The following is a 17,277-nucleotide window of genomic DNA, read 5'->3' as shown; positions in this document are numbered from 1 at the left end:
AGAGCAGCAGCAACAGAAATGGGCGGCATCCGTGACCCTGAACCCGGGCGTCAGCCAAGCAGAGACTGGAGGAAAGGCGTTCGAGTCCTTTGCTAACAGATCATTTCCCCTTGCTCAGCGTGTTTTCACCTTGTTTTACGACCTGAGTGTCAGAGCTGGAAGAATGCTTGTGACCCTCAGACCCTCTCACCTCATTGAACAGATGAGATCATTAGGAGGTAAGCAGATCCCAAACCTGTCCCTCCCAGGCCAGCCCTACCACCCCAAAGCAACACCCCAAAAGCGGGGGTTGGATGGGGTCTGTGAGGCGCAGCCTTTTCCTGTTCAGCAGGGACAATGGGATTTGCCATCACCTTTGACAGGACAGGCCAGGAGTGAAAGTGAAGATGAAACCTCAGCCCCAGGGAGCTACAAGGGTGAGAAGAAGCGAGAAGGGAGAAGAGAGCCAGGGCAGGTGCTGCAGGCGGAGCCAGCTCTCACCTCCTGCCCAGGGAAGCCCAGGCCTGGGCTCTCAGCCGCCCTGAGGAGGACAGGGAGCGCTTCCACTCCGGCCCAGACCTGGGAGGCAGAGGAGCCTGAGTCCAGCAGGAACAAAGCGAAAGAAGAGGGCTCCCCTGTCCAGGTAGCGCAGGGAACGGGGGCAGGGTCAGGAGAGGGGAAGCCGGAGGCTGGGAAGAATTCCAGCTCTGGAAGTGGGCGACCCCAGAGGGAGGCCCTGCAGCCATCAGGAGGGCGCTGTTGCTCAGAGGGCAGCTCTCCAGAGGATGCTTATCCTGGTTTGGAGCATGAAAGATTTCACATTCAGGGGGTCCCTACTCGCCCACCCAGAGAGAACACAGGAAGCAGACTCAGAAGGATGAGAGGCACTTGTCCTGTTCCCTGCCATCTCAGACGACTGCTACCTGTATCTTCACTCGGTGTCAGCGTCCGTGGGTGCTAGGCACCACTGCAGGCACAGGGGATGCCGGGGTGCGTGACCCCACAAAGTCCCCGCCCTGGGAGTGCACATCCCACTGGAGGCGAGACAGGCAGCAGGCGCACAAATGAGAAGACGCGTGTCTGTGCTGGGAAGAAACAGGAGGAGAATAGCAGGCCCGGCGGGGTCCCCGCGCTCTGGCCGCTCACCTGTAAAACGGGACTGACGTCTCCCCGACAGGGCCGTGCTGCAGCCCAGGTGGGGTGTGCTGGGGTCCACGCCCCCGAGCGGAGGCGGGTCCAGTGAGGCGAATTCAACCCCTGTTGCTCTGGCTCGTTTTGTCGTGACCAATATATACAAAACTCGCCCTGTAAACGCCTCCACGCGGCATCAAGGACTTTCACAGTGTCTGTACAACCATCAGCCAACCATCAGCACCATCCATCCCCAGAACTTTTTCATCGTCCCACAGAAACGGAAACCAGTGAATAACTCCACACTCCTCCTGCGCCCAGCCCCTGGCAATCTCGGTTTTACTCTCCCTATGAATTTGTTTGTTTTAGGGCCTCACTAGAGTGGAATCGATCATAGAGTTTGCCCTTTCATGTCTAACATTTCCCTTAGCTTCACCTAGAAGAGGACTCGCTGGCTCATACAGTAATTCCGTGTCTGCCTTTTGCGGAAGCTCTCTTTTCCAAAGGAACAACACCGTTTTGAGAGCTCCAGTTTCTCTGCGTCCAGCCTCTGCCCATTATTTCCCTTTGTCCTTTTTCAGTAATAGCCGTGGAAGTGGGTGTGAAGGGCCTTCTGCTCTCTTTTACGTTTTCACAGTGCGCACTGTCAGACTGCTCCCTGCATGCATGCTCGCAGCGTGCCTGCTCCGAGCATCGTTCGTCCATAGTCTCCAGGGCTGCGCGCACCAGTCTCTACGCTCTACAACTCACGGCTAATTTAAGGCTTTGCCAAAGGTAATCCCAAATGCGTGACTGTCTCTACGTCTCCTTCCACTGAAAAAGAGGTAGCAGAGGGCTGGCAGCCTGTGTGCCGCTGTCAGGCCAAGGGTGTGTAAGAGCCTGTTCCAGCTCTCTCCTCCCCCCTCGCCCCACCACTCCTGCGCACAGTAAACCCGGGGCCCGGGAGGAAGGCAAGGACAAGGGCGGCTCACCCAGGCTTCACACTCATATTTATGGTGCTCTATTTCAAAACAACTGGAACCAATGTGAGAGGGTAAGGAACAGGCAAAACACAGAGCCTTGAAACAGACTCTCCAGGTCCCCCTGATCTGATCCTCTGTGATCCTCAAGCTCAAACAATAAATAACACACGTCCTGGAGCAGAACACACGTCCTGGAGCAGAACACACAAGTGTAATTTATATCTCAAAATCCAAGCAAGTTCCAAACAGCAGCCAAGCCTACAGATACAAATCCCAGCTCATTCATAAGCTGACATTCCACGGTCTGAAAAAATTCAGCGAGCAAGAAGGCGCTTTCCTGGGTACGAGTACACACGGCCAGGTCTTGAACTCCCAGGGAGGAGCGCTTCCAGGGGCTTTGTCAAGAGCTAGGCAGTGACTGGGGTGAAAATGTCCGTGTCCTTGGCTATAGATCGGCTTCACATTCAGCAGATTTTCATCTCGCCTCACAGTCTCAGGGTAACAAAGCTGGGGGATCCTGAGACCCTCTCACCTCATCACACAGATGAGATCACTGAGGCCCAGCTTTCTACGAGGTAAGCAGCCCCAAGCCTGTCACTCGCAGGCCAGCCCCTCGGCTTCAGTACGTCCTCCAATATCTCTTAAGGGCAGCACCCGCCCTTCCTCAAATGGGCAACTTTGAAATCAGTGTTGATAAATCTGTTTTGTTGTTTTCAAACTGACATTTGAGACCCAGCTGATTCTTTTATCAAGAGCAAAACACTGACGTGCCAAGGGGCGGGCTCGAACGTGAGACCGCTTCACTGGAAGCACGGAATACATCATTACGCCACGGCGGGCCCCAAAGGAGAAAAGCCAAGTGCTGATCATAAAGCAACTGGAAGCTGAAACTCCCACTGTGAGACAGGAGAAACTTTCTTGGAATAAGGCAAAGCCAGCTCCCTAAAGGCACACACACCCCCCCCAAAGCTCCGGGACCAGAGAGACCGAGCCAGCCCACGGGGAGACCCGCAGCCTTCCTGAGGGGCATCCGCTCCCCTGCTCCCTGAGCGGCCCTGCTCAGGGACCCCTCCCGGCTCTCATTCTGGGGTGTCCCAGAGCCTTTCTTCTGCTACAGGTTTCCTTGGTTTGGACAAGAATAAGAGCCAGTTTAACAGAGGACGAAGAAATATTCCGAGTACTGCCCCACGCCAGGGCGGGGCTGGGGGCTTCATGTCTCGACATTAAAAGGTGAGGACCTCCCTCCCCATAGACGGAGGCTGGAGCTGAATCTCGAGACCACACACAGCTGGCAGAAACAGCTCTGTGCCCGTTAGACCCGGCCTCCACCCCTGGCTAATTTCTAACGCGAAAAAGCCCGGGCTGATCTCCTTGGGTTTAGGGCACTGAGGCAGCCCGCTCATTTCATTGTTGCTATTGATATTCTTTTCTTTCCCAGTTGATTCTAACGTGCAGTCAGGATTGGGCTTTCCTGGTGGCTCAGATGGTAAAGAACTTGCCTGCAATGCGGGAGACCCAGGTTTGATCCTTGAGTCAGGAAGATCCCTTAGAGAAGGGAATGACTACCCACTCCAGTATTCTTGCCTGGAGAATTCTAGAGTCTGCTGCTGCTGCTGCTGCTGCTAAGTCACTTCAGTCGTGTCTGACTCTGTGTGACCCCATAGACGACAGCCCACCAGGCTCCCCCGTCCTTGGGATTCTCCAGGCAAGAGTACTGGAGTGGGTTGCCATTGTCTTCTCCATTCTACAGTCTACGGGGTTGCAAAGAGTCAGACATGCCTAAGCAGCTAACACTTTAGCATTAAGATAGACAGCCACTGTTAGACCAGCAGTTCTCAATGTTACCTGCACATTAACGTTACCAAAGAAGCTTAAAAAAAAGGTGCTGAGCCTGAGTCCCTCCCACCCCCAATCTCCCTATGTTCTGCTTGAATTGACATGAGGTGACCTGGGCATCAGGATGTATAAAAGCTCCTCAGGATGATTCCTCTGTGCAGTCAAGTATAAGATCCACTGTCTTAGGTGATACTTAGGGGAAAAGAGTCCAGGTTTCTCAAAAAATCCAAGGATCCCATCACCTGGGTGCTTAACACCATAGGGTTCTGCCCACCCTATTCTCCAGGATCGAAGTCTCTGGTTTCACCTATTCCTCAGACACCCTTTCACACAGAGAACGCTGCAGCCAGCCCTGCAGAGCTTCAGCCAGCCTGTGTCCTCTCCCGGAGCCCCGTCCGAGGCTCTCGCCCTGCATCTCAGTCCCCACATCCCCGTGTCGTGAGCCCAGCTGGCATCCCAGAGACCCTGCCAGAGGCGTCTCAGTTCCTTTTAGCCAGTTTTCTGGGTTGTGTTAGTTATTCAAGGCATCAGCAGCCTGACTGCTGAGGAGATGAAGCGCTCAGCCCTCCAAGGAGTCCCCAGAGTGACTGGGAGCACTGGCATCCTAAGAAAGCCTCACTGGCCACCGTGCACAAGGCAGAGAAAGCCCAGCCCAGGTGCACAGCAAGGCGGGAAGGATGACTGCGCTGGAGCCAGGTCTCAGCAGAGCCGCCCGCAGGGCCTATTGAGCCAGCCTGGAAAGAGGCTTGTGGATCCAGCGTGGAGAGGCACGTGGTGAATACCATCATCAAGAGGGGGAAGGGGTCTGGCCCCACCCGGCCTCCTTCCCAGCCAGGGACAGAGCCCCCAGAAGCCAGCAAGGAGCCTCCCGTCCCTTGGCCAACCACGGCTGATGTGGGCCCAGCCAGTCTCCGACACGCTCATCAGTGGCTGTGCTGATGCGGGCTGAGCCCGTTCAGGGCACGGCATCCTCTCTCACCAAGGCCCCCGCAGCTGCGACTTTGAGTGCTTCCTGAAAACCGCTTCTCCTAAGGAGTCTCCCTGGATAAGACCAGCCTTCTCATTTATCTCCCAGGGCACTCTTCTAACTGTCGACTGTACACAACTTCATTCTCTTCTGTACCACCTAGCAGTGTGCCTTCCATACACAGGCTATATATTTATATATCTATATATTTATATTTATTTATCTATATATTTTATTGACTGGTACATAATTCCAGTATACTTTTAGGTTACAGAATCAATTACTTAGCAACAGGCATACTGTGGTGGAAAAATGTTTTTCTGTATATGCATAACTATATAACTTGAAGGATTTTCTCTAGTATGTTAGACGAAACAATCTGGAAGGAGATACTTTCTTAATTTTTATCCCTATTTCTTTTTTCAAAATGCATTTTTACTTTTGTCCAAGTAAAAAAAAGTAACCAGGCTTAATTCAATTCATTTCAGTTCAGTCACTCAGTTGTGTTTAATTCTTTGCGATCCCATGGACTGCAGCACACCAGGCTTCCCTGTCCATCACCAACTCCTGGAGCTTGCTCAAACTCACATCCATCGAGTTGGTGATGCCATCCAACCATCTCATCCTCTGTTGTCCCTTTCTCCTCCTGCCTTCTATCTTTCCCAGTATCAGAGTCTTTTCCAATGAGTCAGTTCTTCACATCAGGTGGCCAAAGGACTGGAGTTTCAGCTTCAGCATCAGTCCTTCCAGTGAATATTCAGGAGTGATTTCCTTTAGGATGGTCTGGTCGGATCTCGTTGCAGTCCAAGGAACTCTCAAGAGTCTTCTCCAACACACAGTTTGAAAACATCAGTTTTAAAAAAGATTTACTGAGCACGGCCCTGCCTATCAGAGCAAGACCCAGTTTCCCCGCAAGTCAATCTCTCCCCATCAGGAAGCTCCCATAAGCCTCTTATCCTTACCCATCAGAGGGCGGACAGAATGAAAACCCACAATCACAGAAAACTAACCAAACTGACCACATGGACCAGAGCCTCTTCTAACTCAGTGAAACTATGAGCCATGCCGAGTAGGGCCACTCAAGACGGACGGGTCATGGTGGAGAGTTCTGACAAAACGTGGTCCACTGGAGAGGGCAGTGGCAAACCCCTTCAGTGTTCTTGCCTTGAGAACCGCATGAACAGGATGAAAAGGCAGAAAGGGCTGACACTGAAAGATGAACTCCCCAGGTCGGCAGGTGCCCAGTGTGCTGTCGGAGAAGAGTGTAGAAATAACTGCATAAAGAATGAAGAGACGGCGCCAAAGGGAAAACCGCGCCCAGCTGTGGATGTGACTGGTGACGGAAGCAAAGTCCAGTGCCATAAAGCCCCCAGCTCAGTAAGAGCACGAAACAACCAGAGCCTCAGAGCTGCAGATAAAAGCGACAGTAACAAACAGCGATTTGTGTCTCTGATTCCTCTCCCCAGTTCCACTGCCCAGAGACAAATGCTGTCAACTCTTCTAGCAAATTCTTCTGATAGCCGCTTTCGAATTTTGGGGAATATCCTTGTTGCAGCTTCTCACTGGTCAGCTGTAGACATGAACTTCTGACATCCTCATCACTGCCTCTCCTCCCAGCTTCGTAAAATATGGTCGTTCCGGACACTTGTTTTCTTCATTTCTGAGAAAGCCTCCTGCGCTGTTTCTTCAGCACTCTTCCCTCTTTGGTCCGAATTTCTGGAACTTCTATAGAGGAGATAAACCTTAGCCTTTCTCCCTTATTTCTCTGTCTCTCTCTTTTGTTCTATTGATTTTAGATTCCGACTGTTCTATCATTCCGTTCCGTTTGCTTTATTTCATTTGATTCTGTTTTCCTTTCTTTTCAAAATTCTGTGCTCGGGCTATTTTTTCACTGTGCTCTGCCCGTGTTTCGTGGATGTATCATCTTCCCACGTATCTTTTAGGATGGTAACCATCGGGCTTACTAGTTCCAGCCTCCTGCACTGTCCGCAGCTTCCCTCTGTGTATCCTCTTTCTGTTTGTCTTGGGTCCTCTCTGTCACACTGGAGCCTTCCCCTAACAACCCACGGCCCTGTGTTGACCTTATATCTGGGACAAGGTCCTGCAACACTGACTGGGAGTTTTCTATGGAGATTTCAGGGGCTTGTGGGTTCCACCATCAGACCATTAGATTTTTGGTCCCCTGAGAGTTAGCGTCCAGGCCTTCTCTGAGGCTGTTTGTACGCTCCAGAAAGAGCCCTCCAGCTGCCTGCCTGGGGGTATAGGTGTGCCTGTTGCTGTTCTAGAGTCAGGGAGGAGAAAAGGGCTGAAGAGCTCACAGCTCAGCACAAGTCTGACTAATCCCTGTCTTCCGTCCTCCACTTCGCCGCTTTGCCTAGCCCTCCAGGGCCTCCCATCGCCACCACCCAGTTCATCTGGAGAAGAGGCCTCTGGTTTCTGTTGAATGGAGAGACAGGAGACGGGCAGGGCAGAATGGAGGGGTGGGGGTGCCCAGATGATAGGGAAGGACCCAAGAGTCAACTGCTCCGTTTACAGAATTTCAACCATCCACCCTTCTCTGGGCCCTCTCCTGAGCCCTGCTCTTTGGTTCTTGGCGTCTCTGGGTGCTGAGCCCCCCAGGGATTTTCAGGATGAAAGATACACTGTTGGCAGGAAGGACCCCCTGCGGGCAAGTAGCTCAAACCTTCCCATGTTCTGAAAGTCAGCCACCACGCCTCCACCTTCACTTGAGTCCCCCGCCATGCTCTTACCTTGTGTTCTTGCAGTGAACACTTTTTTTTTTAAACATTTATTTGGCTGAGCCTTGAAGGATCTTTTAGTTGTGGCTAATGGGATCTGGTTCCCTGACCCAGGGATGGAATCTGAGTCCGCTGCATCGGGAGCAGAGTCTTAGCCACTTGACCACCAGGGAAATCCTGGAATGGACGCTTCTGAAATTCTCACACTGTGCTTTGATGGGAGCAGGGTCTGTAGAGATCAAAACAATTCATTCATCAGGCAGGCTCTAGTCACGTGAAATTTCAAGGATGAGTGTAATGATGAGGAGGAGAGACTGTTGCAAAGCAGACATGATGTTACAGAGAGGACAGCACAGGAAAGGACAACGTGAAAGTGTGTGTCTGGTGGGGCTGAGGCTCAGCGCCCAGACTGTCCGGAGAAAGAGAAGAGGGGAGGGGCCAAAGACTCATGAGATGGCACAAGGCAGCTTACAGAAAGCCCGAGAGCTGGCCTAAGGAGTCTAGGCTTTATTCGTTCAGTTCAATTCAGTCACTCAGTTGTGTCCGACTCTTTGTGACCCCATGAACCGCAGCTCACCAGGCCTCCCTGTCCATCACCAACTCCCAGAGTTCACTCAGACTCACATCCATCGAGTCCGTGATGCCATCCAGCCATCTCATCCTCGGTCGTCCCCTTCTCCTCCTGCCCCCAATCCCTCCCAGCATCAGAGTCTTTTCCAATGAGTCAACACTTCATATGAGGTGGCCAAAGTACTGGAGTTTCAGCTTCAGCATCATTCCTTCCAAAGAAATCCCAGGGCTAATCTCCTTCAGAAAGGACTGGTTGGATCTCCTTGCAGTCCAAGGGACTCTCAAGAGTCCACACCACAGTTCAAAAGCATCAATTCTTCGGTGCTCAGCCTTCTTCACAGTCCAACTCTCACATCCATACATGACCACAGGAAAAACCATAGCCTCGACTAGACGGACCTTAGTCGGCAAAGTAATGTCTCTGCTTTTGAATATACTATCTAGGTTGCTCATAGCTTTTCTTCCAAGGAGTAAGTGTCTTTTAATTTCATGGCTGCAGTCACCATCTGCAGTGATTTTGGAGCCCCCAAAAATAAAGTCTGACACTGTTTCCCCATCTATTTCCCATGAAGTGATGGGACCAGATGCCATGATCTTCATTTTCTGAATATTGAGCTTTAAGCCAACCTTTCACTCTGCACTTTCACTTTCATCAAGAGGCTTTTTAGCTCCTCTTCACTTTCTGCCATAAGGGTGGTGTCATCTGCATATCTGAGGTGATTGATATTTCTCCCGGCAATCTTGATTCCAGCTTGTGTTTCTTCCAGTCCAGCGTTTCTCATGATGTACTCTGCATAGAAGTTAAATAAGCAGGGTAACAATATACAGCCTTGACGTACTCCTTTTCCTATTTGGAACCAGTCTGTTGTTCCATGTCCAGTTCTAACTGTTGCTTCCTGACCTGCATACAGATTTCTCAAGAGGTAGGTCAGGTGGTCTGGTATTCCCATCTCTTGAAGAATTTTCCAGTTTATTGTGATCCACACACTCAAAGGCTTTGGCATAGTCAATAAAGCAGAAATAGATGCTTTTCTGTAACTCTCTTTCTTTTTCCATGATCCAGCGGATGTTGGTAATTTGATCTCTGGTTCCTCTGCCTTTTCTAAAACCAGCTTGAACATCAGGAAGTTCACGGTTCACGTATTGCCGAAGCCTGGCTTGGAGAATTTTGAGCATTACTTTACTAGCATGTGAGATGAGTGCAATTGTGCAGTAGTTTGAGCATTCTTTGGCATTGCCTTTCTTCGGGATTGGAATGAAAACGGACCTTTTCCAGCCCTGTGGCCACTGCTGAGTTTTCCAAATTTGCTGGCATATTGAGTGCAGCACTTTCACAGCATCATCTTTCAGGATTTGAAACAGCTTAGCTGGAATTCCATCACCTCCACTAGCTTTGTTCATAGTGATGCTTTCTAAGGCCCACTTGACTTCACATTCCAGGTTCTATTAGGTCCATACCATTTCTGTCCTTTATCGAGCCCATCTTTGCATGAAATGTTCCCTTGGTATCTCTAATTTTCTTGAAGAGATCTCTAGTCTTTCCCATTCTGTTCTTTTCCTCTATTTCTTTGCATTGATCGCCGAAGAAGGCTTTCTTATCTCTTCTTGCTATTCTTTGGAACTCTGCATTCAGATGCTTATATCTTTCCTTTTCTCCTTTGCTTTTCACCTCTCTTCTTTTCACAGCTATTTGTAAGTTCTCCTCAGACAGCCATTTTGCTTTTTTGCATTTCTTTTCCATAGGGATGGTCTTGATCCCTGTCTCCTGTACAATGTCACAAACCTCCATCCACAGTTCATCAGGCACTCTATCTATCAGATCTAGGCCCTTAAATCTATTTCTCATTTCCACTGTATAATCATAAGGGATTTGATTTAGGTCTTATCTGAATGGTCTAGCGGTTTTCCCTACTTTCTTCAATTTCAGTCTGAATTTGGCAATAAGGAGTTCATGATCTGAGCCACAGTCAGCTCCTGGCCTTGTTTTTGTTGACTGTATAGAGCTTCTCCAGCTTTGGCTGCAAAGAATATAATCAATCTGATTTCGGTGTTTACCATCTGGTGATGTCCATGTGTAGAGTCTTCTCCTGTGTTGTTGGAAGAGGGTGTTTGCTATGACCAGTGCGTTCTCTTGGCAAGACTCTATTAGTCTTTGCCCTGCTTCATTCCGCATTCCACAGCCAAATTTGCCTGGTGCTCCAGGTGTTTCTTGACTTCCTACTTTTGCATTCCAGTCCCCTGTAAAGAAAAGGACATCTTTTTTGGGTGTTAGTTCTAAAAGGTCTTGTAGGTCTTCACAGAACCATTCAACTTCAGCTTCTTCAGCATTACTGGTTGGGGCATAGACTTGGATTACTGTGATACTGAATGGTTTGCCTTGGAAACGAACAGAGGTCATTCTGTCGTTTTTGAGACTGCATCCAAGTACTGCATTTCAGACTCTTGTTGACCATGATGGCTACCCCATTTCTTCTGAGGGATTCCTGCCCGCAGTAGTAGATATAATGGTCATCTGAGTTAAATTCACCCATTCCAGTCCATTTTAGTTCACTGATTCCTAGAAGGTCGATGTTCACTCTTGCCATCTCTTGTTTGACCACTTCCAATTTGCCTTGATTCATGAACCTGACATTCCAGGTTCCTATGCAATATTGCTCTTTACAGCATCGGACCTTGCTTCTATCACCAGTCACATCCACAGCTGGGTATTGTTTTTGCTTTGGCTCCATCCCTTCATTCTTTCTGGAGTTATTTCTCTACTGATCTCCAGTAGCATATTGGGCACCTAATGACCTGGGGAGTTCCCCTTTCAGTATCCTATCATTTTGCCTTTTCATACTGTTCATGGGGTTCTCAAGGCAAGAATACTGAAGTGGCTTGCCATTCCCTTCTCCAGTGGACCACATTCTGTCAGACCTCTCCACCATGACCCGCCCGTCTTGGGTTGCCCCACGGGCATGGCTTAGTTTCATTGAGTTAGACAAGGCTGTGGTCCTAGTGTGATCAGATTGGCTAATTTTCTGTGAGTATGGTTTCAGTGTGTCTGCCCTCTGATGCCCTCTTGCAGCACCTACCATCTTACTTGGGTTTCTCTTACCTTGGGCGTGGGGTATCTCTTCACGGCTGCTCCAGCAAAGCGCAGCCGCTGCTCCTTACCTTGGATGAAGGGTATCTCCTCACCGCCGCCCTTCCTGATCTTCAACGTGGGATAGCTCTTCTAGGCCCTCCTGCGCCAGCGCAGCCACCACTCATTGGATGTAGGGTTGCTCCTCCCGGCTGCTCCTGACCTCGGAGTTAGGTAGCTCCTCTCCGCGTTCCTACACCATCGCAGCTTGGCACTCTCGGCCGCTGACCCTGACCTCAGACGTGGGGTAACTCCTCTTGGCCGCTGCCCTTCGGGCATGGGGTCTTCCCGGCTTCTGCCCCTGACCTCAGACGTGGGGAAGCTCCTCTCGGCCACGCTTAGTGCGCGGGTCGCAGCCGCCCGCACTTGTTCGTTAGGCAATAGAAAATCTTTGAGGGGATTAAGCAAAGTTATAGCTTGTAAGATCTGCAATCTCCACCAACAACTCAGGTGCAGGATGGAGGCTGGAAGACCAGACAATGACAATTATCTGAGCAAGAAAGAGTAAGAGCTGAGCTCAAACAGGGCCAGGAGCAGTAGACATGAGGGTGCAGATGAGAAGCCCCCAGGCTGTAAAACTGGAGGAACTGCAGACAGAGGGAGGAAGGGGGTTCCCAAAGCAGACGTGCTAGCTTTGGTGACTAGAGTAATAATGAGGCTAGTAGCCAGGATATAAAAATCAGGACACAGGAAAATAATGGAGCAGAAATACTAAGTTCAGCTTGGGACATAGCAAGCTTGACACATAGGTGACCAGTATACAGGCAGAAGTTTAGCTAAGGAAAGGAGGCTTGGGCCAGAGGCCCTCCCTGGGATTAATCTCATACTGGAAACACTCAAGCTATGAAATTAGAGAGAATGGAGACTGGATGAGAGAGAAGGGGATTCCAAAGAATGTATTAGTTAATTCTTGGTGAATAAAAGATTACCCTAAAACTTAGCAACTTGAAACAACACACCCAGCTGGGTGAGCCTAGCTAGGAACCTCTTAAGACTATAGTCAAGCTGCCAGCTGGGGCCACAGTCATCTGAAGGCAGGGGATTTGCTCCTAGGCTCACTCGTGTGGCTGCTGTTGAGGAGGTGTCGGTTCCCCAACATGTGGCCTCTCAGTAGATCTCCTCAAGACACAGCAACTGTCTTCCCTGAGATAGAGAAAGTGGCCAGGCTGGTGTACTACCACTTCCGCCACATCCAGTCACACAGACCAACCCTCCCCACGCAGGAGGACACACTCCAAGGCGAGACTACCAGAAGGGGAGGTCATAGGAACCATTTGGAGGCTACCAACCACAGATCACCCCAGGTAAACAGAAAAGAGGACTCAGCAGAGGACGCATAAGAAAAAGAAAGTACACAAGCCCCAGTGCATGAAGGATGATTGCCAAAGGCTGGGGTCACAGGGAGCATTTCCGGTAGGAAGGATGTTAATAGCTTCAAAAGCTGAAAAAATCCAAGAGGTGGAGCTGACGGAAACAGCCACTGGGCCTCTGGATCTGGTGGTCAGCTGCCAGGCCGGCACAGCGGCAGTGACTTGCACCCACGTGGAAGCCACGTTTTAGTAGGTGGACAAGGAAACAAAACGCAAAGAAGCAACGGGAGGGAGTGGTAATTTCAGGCCCCTCTCAAGAGCCTAGGAGGTGCAGGGAGGAAAGACTGCATGTGGTCTGCAGGGGGAAATAGTGCCTTATAGGACAGCTTTGTTCTTGGCTGTAGATGAGTAGATGGGAAAGGTGGAGGTGAAAGAGGAAGATACAGGTCCCAGGTCCCAGGGGACTCGTGATTGACGCACAAGTGTGAGGATTAGCCCTTGTGTCTCCGCTGGAAGGAAAGAACAGGTGAGGGGGAGGATGCCGTTAAGAGGAACACAAGGGGTCAAGGGTGCAAGTCTGAGGGCCTGTTTTCTTCTGCAGACGCTGAAATGAGGGGTGAAGAGACAGGGCAACTGACGAGGTCAGAGGCTTAGATCAGCTCTGGAGAGTTGTCTCCAGGGCCAGGCGCTCACTTGAGTTATGCCCGTGAGCCTCCTAGTGTCTTGCTGAGGCTTCTGCATCTTGACAGATGAAGATCCGTATACACCCACATTTCATCTTTCCCTGACTTCTCATGCTCCCCAGAGCCATCCCGAGCATCTGGAATTTGTGTGCTGCTATTAATGGCGCACAATTTATGGCTACCCTGCATGATGGGGAGTCCTGAGAAGCGTCCATGTATAGCAACACACAGAAGCTCTCGATGAGACCCAGGGAGAGCTGCAGTCCCACACTGGAGGCGTTCATTCCCAGGCACTGCCATTGGGAGGGCAGCGTGGACAGCTTCACCACGCCCACCACTGCTTCCTGGGATCCAGGAGCAGCAAGGAAATTAACATCCAGCTTCCACCCGCAGCCCTCCTGAATGATCTGCCCAAGGGTACTGGGATGGTCTCCTCTCATCGGCGGCTTCATGACAGAGGCGACTGTAAAACCAGAGAGGGCAACAGAAGGGGTCCAAGCCGAGACAAGCGGACTAAATTCCCCTCATTTCTGCTCCCTGTAGGCTTGAGCAAATGCACTTAAGCCAGCATGACTCTGCTTCCTTGTCTGCAAATGTGAATAATAATAATGAGATTGTGTATATAGCATTTATCACAGACCTGGAATACTGTTAATACTAAGCAAAGGCTAGTTATAATAATCATCACCGATGTCATCACTGGTTTTCACAGCCCTGGAGTCAGGACTTGGATTATGGTAAATTCCTTTCTTTTTTTTTTTTTTTTTTTGGCCATGCCATATGGCACGTGGGATCTTAGTTCCCCAAACAGGGATCAAACCTGCACAGAGTCCTAACCCCTGGACCACCAGGGAAATCCCACGGTAACTTTCTTGAGGCAGCTAGTCTTCCTATGGCTGCAACACACAGGGGCTCTGGTTGGCGTAGCATGAAACGAAACAATATAGTAAGCAAAGCCCTGGGTGAGCCCTGTCATCTCAAAAGACAGCTTCTCCTTTTACCCTGGTTCTCCATGATGTCAGGGCCAGACTGTGCCCCCGTCTGGGGTATCGTTGACTCAGTGGGTAGGCCCCCCTGTTAATGAGCCTACGTAGGGGGTGGGCCCTGGTGCAGTCACTTTGTTCTCTTATGCGTTAGCCTCCATTTCCTGGCATCTGCTCTGGACAGGCCCTTCTGACACGGCACTTCTGATCCCCTAGTAAGACCCATTTTACAGATAAGGAAGTCAAGAGAGCAAGGAATGTTCCAGGCCACACAGCTGTTAAGGGCGGCGGCAATGAGTTTGGAAACTGTCCTGGCTAGTCCCCACACTGACTCTCTCCCCTGGCCAGACGCTCAGAGCCCACAGGCAGGTGGGCAGAAGAGGAGCTCGGCGAGGTAGGAAACCCCAGCTCTCTCCCTTTGAATCCTGGGTGACTTCCCAGTCACTTCTCACAGTCCCTGTCTTGAATCATTCAGGCATCACAGCCATCTAGAATCACAGGCCCCTGGGTCTGAATCCCCCAGTCAGTGCTTGAGAACTTCCCATGTGCCGCCTCCCCCCACCGAGTAGTCACGTGGCTCCAAGGAGCCCATTATCTCCTGCAGCAATTCATCCCACCGATTTGGGGAGGATGGTTAGGACGCCTTCCCCTCCTTGGAGCTGAAAGCTTCCCCGCAGGATTTCCACCTGCTGGTGCGAGTTGGGACTCTCCAAGATGCAATCGCAGGCAAAACAATGCCTTCTCTGTGTGAGATCCGGGCCACACCACTGTCAGGGCAGCGGGGCCCCAGCACAACGCTTCTTGGACCTCTGTGAGCTGGGACCCCCTTTTTCCTGCTCCCAGTGCTTTCCCGCACTCTTTATGCATGTTCCTCGGCCCTCCGCAGTCCTTCCTTCTGTCCCGCCCCCTTCTTGGCTTTTCACAGGCTCCCTGGGCAGTCCCGCTATTTCGCCAGGAATCGCCCCTTCTCCTTGTCCTCCGGGTCCGTTTGTGACTACCAGGTCAGACTCGGATGTCTCTGCCTTCTCAGCCAGCTTCCATTTTAGTTCTCTGACCCCTGGCTCCTGGCAATCTTTTCTCTAAATTCAGAGTTCTAATCTGGCCCAGCCAGATTTCTCCCTAAACCATAACCCCCTCCTCCATCCCTCTAGGGGGGCAAGACCCAGTGAAGAAGGGAACCTTCGGGGATGGAAGAACATTCCTAATGCTCAGCGCCATTAATTTTCAGTCTCTCCCGATCTAAGCCCAGCTCACAAACAAAGAGCTTCCCCAAAAAAGACTTGGAGAGCCATGAAACCTAAGTCAACTGCCTACCAACAAGGAACAGGTGAGTTCAGCAGGTCCATAAGGACGTTCGATGCCCTGTTCCGCTGGGTCTGCCCTTTGCCTCACCCCCTCATCACCAGCTAGCTGCCCAGCCAACACAGGCTTATCCAGAGGGAGAGAGGGAGGCCCGCCCAGCCCCGGGTTACAGTGAGGGGCACTTTCCCAGCAGCTCATCAGTACATGCCCCTTCCAGGCTATTCGACCAGACTTGGCTTCCATATTTGTTCCTCAGCCTCTACGAAGGGGAAGCTGTAACTGGGACCAGTGGGCTGAACAGACCCCGCCAACCAAGGCCTGGAAGGACTCCATGTCTTCTGAGTATGGCGGCACCAGATTTACAACATCACTGCTGTTATCAAGGAAGAAGCAAGATGTGCTGCAGGGCCAGCCAGAGCTTCCCAAGGAGCTCAGGGAGGACAGATTCCTCAAGGACATGAGCCACAGGGTGCTGACCCCAGCCCCCAGCATCTCCACATGTGCAATTCAGCGTGTGCCATAGAGAGCCAGGTACCACATCAGGAGAGCGTGCAACTGCCAAGCCCTGTTTAGATTGGGAAGTTTGGAGTTGTCTGCTGCTAAAACACAGTCAGCAACAAAAAACTTAATAAATGTGCTAAATCATACTTTTTTTAACCTCAGTCTTAAAGATCACATGAACACAGAGGTTCTTAAACTCATTCAAAGTGGGAAAGGAGTGTGAAAAATACGGGTTCTAGAATTCTTTATGAAATCTTGGTCAAGTTGATTAAATTAAAATAAATTTAATAGAAAGAGTATTTCTTATATGACGGTATATACATTTTCAACAAAGAGAAGCAAAGCAGACTATGCCTGAGTTTTTTATAGTTACTAGAACCTGGCCTGGGTTTGGGTTTTTTGTGTTTTGTTTTTTTTGGAGTACGGTTCCCTTATAATGTTGTGTTCGTTTCTGCTGTGCGGCAGAGTCAGTTCTACAAACACATATATCTCCTTTTTTTTTTTTTTTTTTGATTTCCTTCCCATTTAGGTCACCACAGACCATTGGTTTGAGGATTTTTTTTTTCCTCCTAATTTAGTGGTTGTTTTTGTTGTCTATCCCACAGGGGCAGAGGCATAAAAAATTTTAGGAAAATGTCTGGAAGGAAAACGAAGGCTTGATAGAATTTGATCTATGTCAGTTAGTAAATTAAAAATTAATAAAAGCCCACCATTGTCCAATTTTAGAAGGCAGTTTCCTCCAAGCCTCCCTCAGAACATGTTTTGAGGACCATCAATCCAGGCAAACCCTCCCATTTGTTTCCTGCAAAAGTTAACAAGGCACACGCATGTCTTTGGGTTTCCCCAAGGTCACTCAGTTAATTATTGACATAGAGACTCACCTCCCAAAGCATCACAGTAATTTCCCACATCACCTGTCAGGGACACATATCAGGGATGGAGAAAATTCTGTGTGTGGCATGGGCCTGAGCTAAGCATGTCTAGTCAGAGTCCAAATGTGCCGCAGACTTGAAAGCTTTCTAATCCACCTATGTGCAGAAGAATAGAAGCTTGGGACTCCTTTCAAAAGTTGTTTCTGGGATTTAAAGACACATGCCTCTCTCCCATACACACACACAGACACAAACCTGCCAGACACCGACTCTCAGACCCTCAGACTTGAGGCCCAGGTGTGACTCTCTCTGGGCCTTT

This window comes from Ovis aries, chromosome 25 (genome assembly GCF_016772045.2).
Source record: "Ovis aries strain OAR_USU_Benz2616 breed Rambouillet chromosome 25, ARS-UI_Ramb_v3.0, whole genome shotgun sequence".
In the NCBI taxonomy this organism is placed as follows: domain Eukaryota; kingdom Metazoa; phylum Chordata; class Mammalia; order Artiodactyla; family Bovidae; genus Ovis; species Ovis aries.
The sequence above is the reverse complement of the archived record's forward strand: the minus strand, read 5'-3'. Positions refer to the sequence as shown.